Here is a 16,633-nt window from a genome sequence, read left to right on the forward strand (position 1 = left end):
GTGCAATCTATTAATCAAGACCTTCAAATATAAATCTTTCGACTATAAATCTTTCAAGTAATAATCTCTAAGATATAATGTTTTTCAATAAATATATTTCGAATATATTTCCTTCAAATAAATATCTTTCAAATAAGCATCTTTCGAATATAATTCTTTCGAGTAAAGGTCACCTTGTGACGCCTCATTTCATAATCATAAATAATATAGGTCTCAGCTCACTTTCATATTTTCACAGCACCTCGTGCACATATTTATATCACAACCGCACGGACAACTCATGTGCCATTAAATAAAACCATAATATTTTTTCCTGCACCTTGTGCCCACATATTTTTGTGTCACATTGCACAACAATATTCTCATGTTACTCAGTTCATAGGTTGCATAACCCAACACAATTAAGAATGTTCAAGGAGCCTCATTTACTTAACATAAATGGAGTACAACTTCTAAACCAATTAGGAACTCAGCAAGAAAAGATGAAGTTATTCTCAGAAATCATTTAAATAAAGAAAGTACCATTTTCAATTAAAGTACAACATCGAATGAAATATTACCTTTAACAAGGAATTTAATAAATTAACTTAGTAGAACTTCCATTTTAAGTAACATACAACCTCAGACAGTTTAAGAAAACTTAATTGAGTAATTAAATGTATTGAAGATGAAGCAATTATTGAAATTTGAAGTATTAAAAATACGACGGGGTTCCTTCACAAAGGATCACATCGGTAAAAGAATATGAAAAGTTAAAAATACTTGAATTGATAACAACAAGAAAACATAGCAAACAGAAAGTGCACGGCATTACCCTTCGTGCTTTTACTCTCAATCCTCACCATGAAATCAATAATAGAAATGTGCATGGCATCACCCTTCATGCTTTATCACTCTTTCCTCACCATATGCATCAATATAATGTAAATGTTCACGGCATCACCCTTCATGCTTTACTCTTATCCTCACCATAAAATCAATAGAATCAGCACGGAATGATACATCGTGCGGTACGACATCACCCTTCGTACTTTACACTCTTCCTCACAAAATAATACACGGCATCACCCTTCGTGTTTTAACACTCTCTCACCAAAATAATGCATGGCATCACCCTTTGTGCTTTAGACTCTTCCTGACCCAAACAACAAATACAAACAATAAGGGCAAGGAATATTGAATCATAATAAAATACTGGCAAGGGAACAATATCAAAACAATAACATCTCGGTAAGGGAACTAACAACAATCCAATCACAAGGAAATTCACCACCAAGAGTGTGATTAAATAGCAACAAGAGAATCACAGAGAAACCAAGAAGTGCAATAACCCTAAAAATACAACAAGGCATGCAAAGCACGTGACAACTACACTGTCAACTACAATAAATTGGACACATAACATATATACACAGGGTCATAGAAGAATTTCCAATTAAGAGATAACGAAAAAAAAGGAGAACAATTACTTCAATTAAGGCAAATAAGGCCAAGTAGCATGTAAGAATTAGAGGAGGCTAACAACATTGTATGGAGCATATAGAGGTAAATTATGCAATTAGGTAACTCAATCATAACTGAATATTTCTCATATAATGAACATAAGGACCTAAGAATCTTAAAGGGCAATTCTCCCACAAATAAGACCGAGCACATGCTCGTCACCTCGCGTGCACGAACTACAATTAGCATAGATGACTCAAATCCTAAGGAGTAGTCCCCCATACATGGTTAGGCAAGATACTTACCTTAACGGAGTTAGTCCGATATTCCAAAATAGCATTCTTGCGCGAAACGACCTCTGGACAACTCCAATCTTTCTTGAGCTTTTCTTACCTTACTACAATGTTCCGGAAATTCTAGCAACTTCAATCTATTTACAATCATACAAAAGTGAACCATAATTAGGAGGATATTCGTGGGCTTACCTCATTTAGGCTATTCATCAAACACTATGTGTGCACATTTTACTACATCTCTTATCCATAGAATTAGTTCATCCAACTACTACAATTTACCAACAACCCATCCCACCATTATTCTTTAACAATTTAAACTCCTAACATCACATGCGTGATCAACCATTCACACCCAACCGACGAAATTTCATCAAATAATCACCTTTAAATCCCTACCATGATCATGTATTTAAATTTGGATTTTATGGCTTCCAATCACCATACCATAAGTTCCAATACTTAATTTATACTCATATTCTCATAATAAATCCGTACATGTAAGTCTAAGGGTGTAGGATTACCTTTTGGAAGAAATCTTGTGAAAATCCTCCTTTGAGTTCTTGAAGAAATTTCTTGTAGATCTAAGGATTTCAGGGTGGATTGAGTTAGTTTTAGGGTGGAATTGATGAAATGAAATACCAAATTAGTAGTGATTACTCATCTTGAAGATGGGAGGAGTTGGTGGTCTTGAGTGGGTGAAGAAGAACCCCAAGTTTCGTCCAAATTAAATGGGGAAAACGATCCCCGAAATTGTGTTTATAGGCCCAAATTTCGGATGCTATGCGGATGCTGTGGCAGCACTTCACTGCCAGCCCCTCTTTTCGGATGCTATGCGGATGCTTCGCATCCGCGCAATCCTCCGCCAGCCTTTGGTAATTTAGTCATAACTTCTTGTAGGCGTGTCTCAATGCCAAATGGTTTGAAGCGTTGGAAACTAGACTCACAGAGCTTTATTTTGATAGATTATGCATCACACAACTCATTATATCCATGTAGATATGCTCTTCCAAAGCGAGGTCTTGCGCTTACTCATTTGCAACTTTAGTCTATTAGGAAATTTTCCAACTTGACTTAGACTTAGGATATTCCTTAAACCCCATATCACTTATAATATGAATTGTACACTTATTATCATATTCAATTGATATCCATCATTTTATCAGTCCTCTTTTGTATACAAAATAATACAATTAGAACACGTCAACTTTCTAATTTCGCCAAAATGTGCCGAATTGCTTTACGGACTTCTAACTCCAATTCCGAACATGTGTCTAAGTCCGAAATAATTATAAGAAGCTATAGACATCATTAAAATTCCATTTCTGGATCGTTTGCTCAAAAGTCAAATATCCGGTCAACTCTTTCCATTTGAGCTTCAAAAAATGAGATTTTGTTTTTCTCTAAATTTAACTCCGAATCTTACGAAAACCAAACTCGACCACACATGCGGGTCATGATACATATTATGAAGCTTCTCGAGTTATTAAGCCGCTAAACGGGACGCTAACTCTTAAAACGACAGGTCGGGTTGTTACATTATCCAACTCTTAAACAAACGTTCGTCCTCGAGCGTACTAAGAATTATTCCGAGGTTACCAAGTTGATGATTTTTACTTTTACACGTATACTTTTAGTTGATCTCACGTTACCGCATTCGATACAAGCCCGACAACACAATCTCAGTTGAGATTATTTCCTTTATCCATATTTGTAACTTTAAGACCAAATTCCTTATTCTCCAAACATTTTTGAAATAGTCCAATTTTTCACATCAACACACAGTATTAGTATCATGTCAACACACATCAACTTTTAATAACGCTTAAATACTTTGAATTTTTTCCCGTGGTGTACATTCTCCCCACTTAGGGTCATTCATCCTCAATGAGAAGTAGAGTCTGTCTATAAACACATAATGTAACTTATCTCTTTCTTCGCACATCTCAATGTCCCAATTTTTTTTAACTCCTAAATTTTCCAGAAATTTCAGCAGAGTCTCCCCTGTAATTGGCCTATCCACCTGTCAGAGTAACACCAAAACAATTCCTAACAACACCTCTACAACTCAACCAATCACCACGATGTATATATCAATAATACTAACCTCCGGATTACAAGTGTAACATTATCATACAAATATCGGGACATGAAACACATCATAAGTATGACCATGGACACTTCTCTGGTCTTAATAGTTGTTCATAATCTATTATATCATCACCCATTAACCTCATGTTAACAAAGTCTCGTTTCAATCCTCTACTTTACTCACAACAAAGAATGAAAACCTCATAATTACTTACCCAAATTAAAGATTCACAATTAACGCCACTTGGGCATTCACCTTGTGGGCTAAAACTCAATAATTATAATATAATTTGGCATATTATGAACATAGATATTCAACAAGAATTTTCAAATAAGCCTTATAGGCATGACTTCCTATAAGTACTATAGTACAAATTTTTTATTTCACAAGGGAGAATTATAACACATAATTTTTTCACCATAAGGACCTCGTCTTTATATGACATCCACCGTAGCTTGTAGCTGGTTTAAATATCTCGCATCATATAAAAAATACGAGGATCTCGTCCTCAACTCCGTACCACAAGTAATATGCACATTGTGCCAACTGAAATTTTCCATTTCCTTTCTTTTTCTTCCAAATAAATTCCGTCAAACAAAATCACAATATATAATGAACCCTCACACCGATAGGGAATAAAATTCGCAATTTAAATCAATTTTCCTGAAATCACATCAAAACCCACATCACAACTATTTTTCTGACTAACACATAATGATAGACAAAGCTATCTTCGTATAATCTCCCAACAGGAGTATTCACATAAGTAAATTTAAGATTACGAAGCTCACTCATGAGTATAGCATATTAGGAAGACTTGCCTCGATACTCATAACCGAATCAAGTTAAGCAAAGTGTTCCTTTATGATAACTCGAGTTCGTACTTGTAACGACTCCATCTACTGTAGCGACCTCAGCTATACCATAGCAAATATATCAATGGGTCGGGCCTCCACCTCTTAGGCGCCATCTACCCGCTTTTCCTCCACCCCTAATTGGTAGTGTAAGTAGAGTAGTAACTGTAATGGAGTACGTGGCACGTGTGCTCTGATGAAACTGATTTCTCCCAAGTCTAGGACAATTTCTCAGGATGTTCCTAGTATCACCATATTCATAACAACCCATCCGCAGTTCGACTGCTCATACTGAGTCCGTACCGGATAACTTAAATAACCATTGTAGGAAATTTCATGCCACTAGTACATTAAAAGATGACTGCCCCATACGAGTATTGTGATTAACTTAAGCACTACGAGTATACTGAATATGTTTTCATAACCCCGCATTTGATCGTTGATAGTGGACTACCCTCACTTGACACGAAGCCATAGGTCACAACATCCGATAATCCACAATGTTAACCTTCGCAGCTCATATAAGTCAACCAGACGCCAGGGCCCATTGCACACCTACATGATTCACTGGGTGATCTCTCAATACTTTCGCATCTTCAATCTTGGCAACACGTTGTAATAATGATTGAGCAATCCTGGCTCCCTTATAACCCCTCTGTGGTACCACTGACCATTGGCGCATAGTTATTACCGAATGCGCAATTTCGTACACGAGTGGACGTAAAACAACATAAGTTATATGCTTCAAGTTGAATAAATGCCGCACGATAAGGAATGAAAGAAGTGAGGTTATCCTAATAGTTCTGTAGCCCCTCGAAGATAAGTACAGACATCTCCGTACCGATCCGCAAGACTCTACTAAACTCGCTTATGATTTGTAGCACCTATGAACCTAGAGCTCTGATACCAACTTGTCACGACCCAAAAATCCCTCCAAAGAAGCGTGATGGCACCTAGTCTCTAAACTAGGTAAACCTAACATTTACTGTAATTATATGGATATTTGCTAACTTTAAATTAAATTACCCTGGACAAATTACAATTCCCAAAACCCATGGTATAAATCATAAGCTTTTCTAAGAGTAGTTATACAAAATAAATACATCACTATTCCGAAACAAAAGGAACATATAGAAATAAGTACAATTGAAGGTGACTCCGAGGCCTGCGAACGGTGCAATAGGTTTACCTTGAGTCTCCACCGCAACGACCCGTACAGCCATTAACGATCAATTATCTGGATCTGTACAAAAAAAAGTACAGAAGTGTAGTATGAGCACACCACGGCGGTGCCCAGTAAGTATCAAAACTAACCTCGGTGGAGTAGTGACGAGGAGTCAAGACACTTACTAGTCTAGCAACCTGTACAATATAGCGTACAAAAATAATAGGAAGCAGATAACAATGATGGCAACAATGATCAACCAGTGCTATAAACCAGGCAACAAGAGCACCATAAATATTTCTCAACAAATAATAAATACAAGTGCAATCAATTAATCAAGACCTTCAAATATAAATCTTTCGACTATAAATCCTTTAAGTAATAATCTCTAAGATATAGTGCTTTTCAATAAATATATTTCGAATATATTTCCTTCAAATAAATATCTTTCAAATAAGCATCTTTCGAATATAATTCTTTCGAGTAAAGGTCACCTTGTGACGCCTGATTTCATAATCATAAATAATATAGGTCTCATCCCACTTTTATATTTTCACGGCACCTCGTGCACATATTTATATCACAACCGCACAGATAACTTACGTGCCATTAAATAAAACCATAATATTTTTCCCGGCACCTTGTACCCACATATTTCTTTCTCACATTGCACAACAATATTCTCATGTTACTCAGTTCATAGGTTCCATAACCCAATACAATTAAGAATGTTCAAGGAGCCTCATTTACTTAACATAAATGGAGTACAACTTCTAAACCAATTAGAAACTCAGCAAGAAAAGATGGAGTTATTCTCAGAAATCATTTAAATAAAGAAAATACCATTTTCAATTAAAGTACAACATCGAATGAAATATTACCTTTAACAAAGAATTTAATAAATTAACTTAGTAGAAATTCCATTTTAAGTAACATACAACCTCAGACGGTTTAAGAAAACTTAATTGAATAATTAAATGAATTGAAGATGAAGCAATTGTTGAAATTTGAAGTATTGAAAATACGATGGGGTTCCTTCACAAAGGATCACAGCGGTAAAGGAATGTGAAAAGTTAAAAACACTTGAATTGGTAACAACAAGAAAACATAGCAAACAGAAAGTGCACGACATCACCATTCGTGCTTTTACTCTCAATCCTCACCATGAAATCAATAATAGAAATGTGCACGACATCACCCTTCGTGCTTTATCACTCTTTCCTCACCATATGCATCAATATAATGTAAATGTTCACGTCATCACCCTTCATGCTTTACTCTCATCCTCACCATTAAATCAATAGAATCAACACAGAATGATACATCGTGCGGCACGGCATCACCCTTCGTGCTTTACACTCTTCCTCAAAAAATAATACACGGCATCACCCTTCGTGCTTTAACACTCTCTCACCAAAATAATGCACGGCCTCACCCTTTGTGCTTTACACTCTTCCTCACCCAAACAACAAACACAAACAATAAGGGCAAGGAATAAATGAATCATAATAAAATACTGGCAAGGGAACAATATCAAAACAACAACATCCCCGTAAGGGAACTAACAACAATCCACTCACAAGGAAATTCACCACCAAGAGTGTGATTACATAGCAACAAGAGAATCACGGAGAAACCAAGAAGTGCAATAACCCTAAAAAAACAACAAGGCATGTAAAGCACGTGACAACTACACCGTCAACTACAATAAATTGGACACATAGCATATATACATGGGGTCATAGAGGAATTTCCAATTAAGAGATAACAAAAAAAAGGAGAACAGATAGAGGAATTTCCAATTAAGAGATAACAAAAAAAAGGAGAACAGTTACTTCAATTAAGGCAAATAAGGCCAAGTAGCCGGTAAGAATTAGAGGAAGGCTAACAACATTGTATGGAGCATATAGAGGTAAATTATGCAATTAGGTAACTCAATCATAACTGAATATTTCTCACATAATGAACATAAGGACCTAAGAATCTTAAAGGGCAATTCTCTCACAAATAAGACCGAGCACACGCTGGTCACCTCGCGTGCACGGACTACAATTAGCATAGATGACTCAAATCTTAAGGGGTAGTACCCCACACAAGGTTAGTCAAGATACTTACCTTAACGGAGTAGTCCGATATTCCAAAATAGCATTCTTGCGCGAAACGACCTCCGGACGGCTCCAATCTTTCTTGAGCTTTTCTTACCTTACTACAACGTTCCGGAAATTCTAGCAACTTCAATCTATTTAGAATCATACAAAAGTGAACCATAATTAGGAGGATATTTGTGGGCTTACCTCATTTAGGCATTTCATCAAACACTATGTGTGCACATTTTACTACATCTCTTAACCATAGAATTAGTTCATCCAACTACTACAATTTACCAACAACCCATCCCACCATTATTCTTTAACAATTTATACTCCTAACATCACATGTGTGATCAACCATTCACACCCTACCAACAAAATTTCATCAAATAATCACCTTTAAATCTCTACCATGATCATGTATTTAAATTGAAAATTTATGGCTTCCAATCTTCATACCATAAGTTCCAATACTTAATTCATACTCATATTCTAATAATAAATCCATACATATAAGTCTAAGGGTGTAGGATTACCTTTTGAAAGAAATCTTGTAAAAATCCTCCTTTGAGTTCTTTAAGAAATTTCTTGTAGATCTAAGGATTTCATGGTGGATTGAATTAGTTTTAGGGTTGAATTGATGGAATGAAATACCAAATTAGTAGGGATTACTCACCTTGAAGATGAGAGGAGTTGGTGGTCTTGAGTGGGTGAAGAAGAACCCCAAGTTTCGTCCAAATGAAATGGGGAAAATGATCCCCGAAATTGTGTTTATAGGCCCAAATTTCGGATGTTATGCGGATGCTATGGCAGCACTTCACTGTCAGCCCCTCTTTTCGGATGCTATGCGGATCGCATCCGCGCAGTCCTCCGCCAGCCTTTAGTAATTTAGTCATAACCTCTTGTAGGAGTGTCTAAATGACAAACGGTTTGAAGCGTTGGAAACTAGACTCACAGAGCTTTAATTTGTTAGGTTATGCATCACACAACTCGTTATATCCATGTAGATATGCTCGTCCAAAGCGAGGTCTTGCGCGTACTCATTTGCAACTTTAGTCTATTATGAAAGTTTCCAACTTAATAAGACGTAGGACATTCCTTAAACCTCATATCACTTATAATATGCATCGTACACTTATTATCATATCCAATTGATATCCATCATTTTATCAGTCCTCGTTTGTATACAAAATAATACAATTAGAACACGTCAACTTTCTAAGTTCGCCAAAATGTGCCGAATTGCTTTACGGACTTCTAACTCCAATTCCGAACATGTGTCTAAGTCCGAAATAATCATAAGAAGTTATGGACATCATTAAAATTCCATTTCCGGTCGTTTTCTCAAAAGTCAAATCTTCGGTCAACTCTTTCCATTTGAGCTTCAAAAAATGAGATTTTGTTTTTCTCTAAATTTAACTCCGAATCTTACGAAAACCAAACTCGACCACACATACGGGTCATGATGCATATTACGAAGCTTCTCGAGGTCTTAAGCCGCTAAACGGGACGCTAACTCTTAAAATGACAGGTCGGGTCGTTACATTTACACCCTCGAATACTACTACCAGTCGGCTGGACAAACTTAAACAACTATTTATTTATTTATTTATTTATTTATTTATTTTTTCTTTCTTTTTCGTTGAAACCTAACATTAATTGTGGTTGATCTATCTTTGTTTGCTTGAATACTTTGTTATATTAATTGAATAATTACTTGACTGTGATTACTTATTCGCAAATATGTATATTCTTTAGTCACAAACCACTTAGCTTTTGTATCTATTTTTGCTGATGATAGAGGGGAAGAAACTTCAAGTAAGGAGCAGTATTCGCATTGCCTCTTTTTCTTTACTTTCTAGTTGCCTATATATATATATATATATATATATATATATATATATATATATGATTATCATCATTAGGAAAAGAGATTTTTGGATGATACCTCAAACATGAAAAATTACTCTGAAAAAACGAAGGAAGTCTATGTAATGCAGAAGCAACAATTAAATAACTTTCTACAACGTGGTTATTCAATGTACTATTTTTGAAATTAATTCTATTACGTACACTAACACTAATTCTAAAGTGCAGATTCTGAAATTGGTTGAGATAGACCCAATTTGCCGACTGAATCTTTTTATGTCGACTGAAAATTGATAGGAATTACATTCACACCTTTTGGGGTTTTCTAGATTTTGAAGTTAAGCTTAGAGTACGGGCTACCTGATTATAAATAATTAAATAGTTGATAAATTTTAAAAGCTGAAAAGCATTTTAATGTGTTAAAACTAATAAAAATTTATTAATGTATGTCAAAATTAAGGACAATTAAGAGTTGATATACAACGACAATGGTGTTGTGACCTAGAGCTCATGGAAGAATTTTCTAGAAGCAGACGATAAGAATGGGGAGGAAGAAGTTTTTCTCATTAGCATGAATGAGTATAGGAGAGTTGCCTTTATAGACTCATACACATGTGACTATCACGTGACTCTAACCATTATTAACAATGTTTAACTAACTCTAATAACAATTGTACATTAGCTGGCTTATTACACACTAACACTGCCAATTATTTCAAGCTAACTATTTCAATACTCCCCCTCAAGTTGGAGGGTGAAATACATCGATCACTCCAAGCTTTGATAAAAGCAGCTAGTGCTGAGCAGTTACTAGAGCCTTTGTTAGAAGATCTACCAACTGAACTTTGGTATTGATATGCTCAGGCAATATTAGACTACAAAATGACAGTCTATCTCTATATGCTTTGTTCTTTCGTGATAGATGGAATTGGATGCAATTTGGATAGCTGTCTTGCTATCGCAAAATAACCTCACAGGCTTAGTGATAGATACATTCAGCTCTTCTAGCAGTTCAATTAACCAAATCACCTCTGAAACTGCAGCTGCCATACTTCTATATTCTCCATCTGCTGAACTTCTGCTCACAGTGTGTTTTTTTTTTTATTTTAATTTTATTTCTTTTTATTTCCATGATATAAGAGAATCCTTGTCACGACCCAAAATTCCTCCGAAGGAGTCGTGATGGCACCTAGTCTCTAATCTAGGTAAGCCTAACATTAACTAAAATAACATTGATATTTACTAACTTTAAATTAAATAACTCTGAACAATTACAATTCCCCAAAATCAGTGGTACAAGTCATAAGCCTTTCTAAGAGTAGTTATATAAAATAAATACGTCACTAATCCAGAACAAAAGGAATCAATGAAAATAAGTACAACGAAGGTGACTCCAAGGCCCGCGAACGCAGCAATAGGTTTACCTTGAGTCTCCACCGCGACGACTCGCACAACTACTACCGATCAAATACCTAGATCTGTACACAAAAATGTACAGAAGTGTAGTATGAGCACACCCCGGCGGTGCCCCGTAAGTATTAAGACTAACCTCGGTAAGATAGTGACGAAGAACAGTCAAGACACCTACTGGTCAAATAAATTAAACATGATATGATAATAACTATCAAGATAAAGATAAACACGTAATATCAACAGCAGGGAGAAATCAAACTACAACAGTGGAGACAATAAAGGAAAACACAGTTGGAGACGAAAGATAACCAAGTAAATTAACACCAACATAACTAGGGAACAAACAAGTAAAAATGTACTAGAACAAAGAAAGCAAGGTTAACTCAATCAATCACATCATTTCTGATACACAATTCCGAATCCTCGATGTTTCATACCATAACCTCAATTTCCAAACCTTTAGTACACCCGACACCTTATGCCCACATATTTCTTTCTCACTTTGCACGACAACATGCTCATGTTACTCAGTACATAATGTCCGTAACAGATGCAATTAAGAAGTTCAAGAAGTCTCATTTACCTAACATAAAGTAGAGTATAGCTTCTAAACCAATTAGGAAATCAGCACGAAAAGATGAAGTTGTTTTTAGAAATCATTTGAATAAAAAAAGTACCCTTTTCAATTAAAATACAGCATCGAATGAATTATTACCTTTAACATAGGATTAAATAAATTAAAACTTAGTAAAAATTCCTTTTTAAGTAAAATACAACCCCTATCGGTTTAAGAAAATTTAATTGAGAAACTAATTGAATAAAAAAATATAACAATTACTAAAATGTGATATATATATATATATATATATATATATATATATATATATATATATATATATATATATATATATATATATAATACATCCGAGTTCAAATTTAAAAAAATCATACAAAGCAGCGTAGTATAAATTCCTTTATTTTGAATCACGATATTACTAATAACTTAACGGGACAGGAAAAAAATGTTTCAACGTAGTAAATTTACTTTAAAAATTATTTCACCAGAATAATAGTTTCAGGGAAAGAACCCAAGGAACAACGATAAGTCAATAACTCAATACCAATAACCCGATCTTCACGACTCAGTGAAACCCGAAATACAAATTGTCAAGTCTTAAATAAATGAACTAGGATCTTCTTAGTATTCAGCTATAACTAAATCCTAAATAAAATGTAAAACCATCGGATAATTTGTACAGTCAAAGAGGAATACATAAGCATATATATACATTGATGAGGCGCGCATCCCGATCCCATCAATCCTCCCTTATTCCTCCTCAAAAATTACAATAAAATAAATAGTATATATTTGTTGCAGCGTGCAACCCGATCCCACCAATCCTCCCTTATTCCTCCTTAACGATTACAGTAAGAGTAAATAGTATTTATATCACCATATCAGTAACAATATGATCATTTACCCTTATTACTCCTTGTTTCGGCGTGCAACCCGATCCACCAGTCTACCCTTATTACTCCTCAACATATATCACCCTTATTCCTCCTATTGCGGCGCACAACCCGATCCTACTTGTCCACCTTATTACTCTTTGTTGCGGCATGCAATCCGATCCCACCAGACAACATCAATTCTCCCTTATTCCTCCACAACATATCAACAACCAAACATAGTTTAAAATCAACAACAACAACAACAATTCAACAACCCAAACACAAGGATTTCTACTACCAAGGGTATGAGTACACGACAATAAGAGAGTTGCGGAAAAACCAAGAAGCACAACAACCTTTACAAACAACAAAACATATAAGGCATGGAATAATTACACCGGCAACCACAACAATTTGGACACATGGCTTATATGCACGGGGTGATAGAAGAATTTACAATTAAGAGATAATAAAACAATAAGAAGAACAATCACTTCAATTAAGGCAAATAAGGGCCAAGTAACAAGTAAGAGTTAGAGGAAAGCTAACAACATCGTATGGAGCATATAGAGGTAAAACAAACAATTAGGAAACCCAATCATATTGGAAAACTTCTCACTTAATGAACATAAGGACCTAAGAACCCTAAAGGCAAATTTTTCAATAATAAGTCCGAGCACACACTCGTCACCTCGCGTGCACGGACTACAATTAGCATACAAGACTCAAATCCTAAGGGGAAGTCCCCCACACAAGGTTAGGCAAGATACTTACCTCAATCCGACTAATTGAATATTCAATTTAGATTTTCCTTTACCAATTCATCAACGCTCGACTCAATCTAGCCAAAAACAACTTGAATACATCAAATAATGCAAGAAAAAACAATTTCAATTAATAAAACTATAATTCTTATACAATTTGTAAAAAGTCAACAAAAGTTAACTCCCCGTGCCCGCACCTCGAAACCCGATAAAATTTACAAAAATCGAATGCCCATTCCGATACGAGTTTACCCATACAAAAATTATCCAATTCCGATACTATTTAATCCTTTAAATCATCATTTTACATTTTTGAAAGATTTCACAATTTTTCCCAAATTTTCATCATTTTACATTTTTGAAAGAAATCACAATTTTTTCCAAATTTTCCTTTAGATTCTCATGAATTTGATGTTAAATCTAAGATATAATCACAAAATATAGTTGGAAATTGATTAGAGACACTTACCCAATGATTTGGTATGAAAATCCTCTCTCTAAATAGCCCACTCTCGGACCTAGGGTTCAAAATATGATAAAATGAAGCTAAGTCCTGAAATGGGAATCTTAGTACCAGGCTCAGATGTATCATTTACGACATCAGGATCACAAATACGATCTCGCAAATGCGACATAAGTATCGCAAATGCGAAGGCTGGCCAGCTCTGATCAGGTCGCAAATGCGACCTAAGTCTCGCAAATGTGAGCTCTAAGATGTTCACAAAAGCGACAGGTTTATCGCAAATGCGGATCTGCTGATCGCAAATGCGATGACGTTGTTCGCAATTGCGAACTCCCCTGCCCCAGCCCAGCATCGCAAATGCGATGGAAATCCTCGCAAATGCGAGAACTGCAACACCTGCACAACTGAACCTCTTCTAACACTCTAAAATGCATACGAATCTCACGCGAGCCCTCAAGGCTCCAAACCAAATGCCCGCACAAGTCTGAATACATAACACAAACTCGCTTGCACAATCGGAACACCAAAATAACCTCTTGAACCACGAATCGGATGCCCAAATACATGAAAATCACTATGAACTTCAAGAACTTCTAGACTTGCAACCAAGTATTCGAACCATATCAAATCAACTCCAAACGATACCAAATTTTACAGGCAAGTCCCAAATGACATAATAGAGCTGTTCCAACTTTTAGAATCGCATTACGACCTCGATAACACAAAAGTCAACTATGAGTCAAACCTTTCCATTTTTCAAACTTTAACTTTTCCAACTTTCGCCGAAATGCCTCAAATTACCCTACGGGCCTCCAAACCCAAATCCGAACCCACACCAAAGTCCAAAATCACCATAAAAAGCTACTGACATCATCCAAAACTCATTCCAGGGCCGTTTACTCAAAATTCAAATTCTGGTCAAACTCTCACCGCTTAAGCTTCCAAAACTAGATTCCTTCTTCCCATTCGACTCCGATTCATCCGGAAACAGAATCCAACCATGCACGCAAGTTAATACACATAATATGAAGCTGCTCGTAACCTCAAACTACCGAACCGGATGCAATTGCTCAAAACAACCAGTCGGGTCATTACATCTTCCTCCACTTAAACATACGTTCGTCCTCGAATGTACCCCGAGTTATTCCAAAGCCATCGAACCATTGCATGAGTCACCATACAAACACTTGGGGGTGATCCCCCTTCACCCAAACCTATGTAGGACTGACAATGCAACTTAACTGAAGGTCTCATCTCATCCTTAGTCCATACCCTTAGGACATAACCCAAACCTCAACATCTGAAATTCATCATAGGACCCGAATCCCACATCATCACACTACATGAACTTGAACAAGCTGAATCGAGCCAAAATTTTAATCCAGAATACAATCACATGCTATTCCACACAACTCAAATTCCCGAAGCAATAACCTCTGACCACCATAGCTGCTCAAATAACATCCTGGATGCGAGCAATACATTTTTCATTGATTATCACCTAGTTACAGACCTACACAACACTACCCATGATAAAGAAACATGCAGGAACTCATAGCCGTCCATGAAGTTAACAAGTCAAGAAGCTCTCTTGCCTGCCAAGGGCCATTACCCAACTCTTAGCAGAAACAACCACATACTTCCAAACACTCCTCACCCCCAATACCATAGTACAAATCTCAGGTCTTAGAACCTCATCTCAGCCAATACAAGCAGCCCAACTAACAACTCATCATGGAACCACACGGATTCTCACACTACACAGTTCGTACACCAAACCAGCAATAACTCAATTATGTAGCACAAATAAAGGAAAACAAAGTAGAAGAATTATCTAACAAGTACAACATGTGTGACAACAAAAGTATAGTTTTTCCATCAAAGCATCCCACAGAGGGAAAACACAACACCGAATAAACACAAGGAAAGGGTATCCCACATAACATCTGCTGCGGCGTGCTGCCCGCTCCCAAATACTCATCAAGCCAAAATGCTCGGGTTCACTGATCATATGAATACTATTATCAAGTACAATAGAGTGCACAAATAAAACTACGATAAAATGAATAGAAGTAATAAAACATGAAAGAAGAAAGCACAACTAAGGTGCAATGAGCAAGTCAACATCACGAGGGCTACCTCACCCACATTGCCATAAGGCCTGAACAGAATTACAACATACGTGGGGAATAATCATACAACCTCACCACCTAGCATAACATAAAGGAGTAACACATAACATAGGGTAGGGCACAAATAATATCCATTCTTTCTGATAGCATGACCAAACTGACAATCTCATAGGAGCACACAAACTTGACCTGATACAAGATACATATTCTCATTGAGCTTTCAAATAGCCCCAACCCAAATCCTGATTATTTCTAAATAGGTAAATATCCTTTCCAAAAATCCACAACAACATATCAATAATGCTTGCTATTAATTACCTCATCCTCAACGTTTCTTCACAATCCACAAACAGGAAATAGTCCACATAAGAGGGCATCTAGCCCCAAAACCTCAGGAATACCAAAAATTTCCATACCCAAACTCAACTACGCAAATCGAATGGCTGATATATCACTCACACCCTATCATTCTGTTGAAGCACTCATATAGAATTTCCGGTCGCGTAACAAGACATGAACCTCAAAAACCTCAAAACCTAGTAATCACCATGCTACTAGCCACGCACTCGCAAACCAAAACTCAAGGTCCTTTCCAAAGATACA

Source organism: Nicotiana tabacum, chromosome 3 (assembly GCF_000715075.1).
Source record: "Nicotiana tabacum cultivar K326 chromosome 3, ASM71507v2, whole genome shotgun sequence".
Lineage (NCBI taxonomy): Eukaryota > Viridiplantae > Streptophyta > Magnoliopsida > Solanales > Solanaceae > Nicotiana > Nicotiana tabacum.